Below are 673 nucleotides of genomic sequence, written 5' to 3'. Positions count from 1 at the left end.
GAACCCTCCTTGTTCCCTGGCACACTGACACAGTGGGAGGGGTGGCAGCCCAAACAGACAAAGACACCTGTTCGGTCCTCTTGGGCAATCAGCATATTTGGTTATCTGGCACCCCCCATTCTCCATGGGTGCCGGATAACAAAGCTTTTGCTGTATATATGTAATAGTACATATAATATATTACATATGTTTATATAATGTACCTATCTATGTAGATACATGTATGTACATGTACATACACATAGCAAGCTTGCTAATGTAAATACCATATTTTCTTATATACAACGCACCCCAGAATAAAAGATGAAACTTGTGGTCGAAAGACAGAAAGATCTTTTCTTGTAGCTTGTTCTGATCCCTGTGACTAAAGCTGTGCAAATTTTACTTTCAGTTTTTGTCTGGTAAGCAGCAGAAACTGCTTTTACCATATGTCTTGCATTTAATGTGCACTAAAATTAAAATTTCTACCTGCTAGTTCCAGCAGCATATGAGAAAATATGGTATTCAGATAACATTTAGGCATATAGCAGGGGTTTAGGTTGTAGCCGTGTCTAGCTTGGTCTAAGGATATAGGCAGACAAAGTTCCTTGGGTGAATTTGATATCTTTTATTAGACCAACCCAAATGGTTGGAGAATAGTTATTAAGCAAGCTTTCGGGTTCAAAAACCCTTC

General features: G+C 38.6%; 1 protein-coding gene across 1 annotated transcript in view; it reads left to right on the top strand.

The window, feature by feature from the left end:
* Window positions 1-673, top strand: part of WDR35 (WD repeat domain 35) — a 70,384-nt gene that overhangs the window by 7,662 nt on the left and 62,049 nt on the right. The gene's annotated exons all lie outside the window — the stretch shown is intronic.

The sequence above is a fragment of the Alligator sinensis genome, unplaced genomic scaffold, assembly GCF_000455745.1.
Source record: "Alligator sinensis unplaced genomic scaffold, ASM45574v1 scaffold200_1, whole genome shotgun sequence".
NCBI classification, from domain to species: domain Eukaryota; kingdom Metazoa; phylum Chordata; order Crocodylia; family Alligatoridae; genus Alligator; species Alligator sinensis.
Note: the sequence above shows the minus strand (reverse complement) of the source record. Positions and strands in the feature narration are given on the sequence as shown.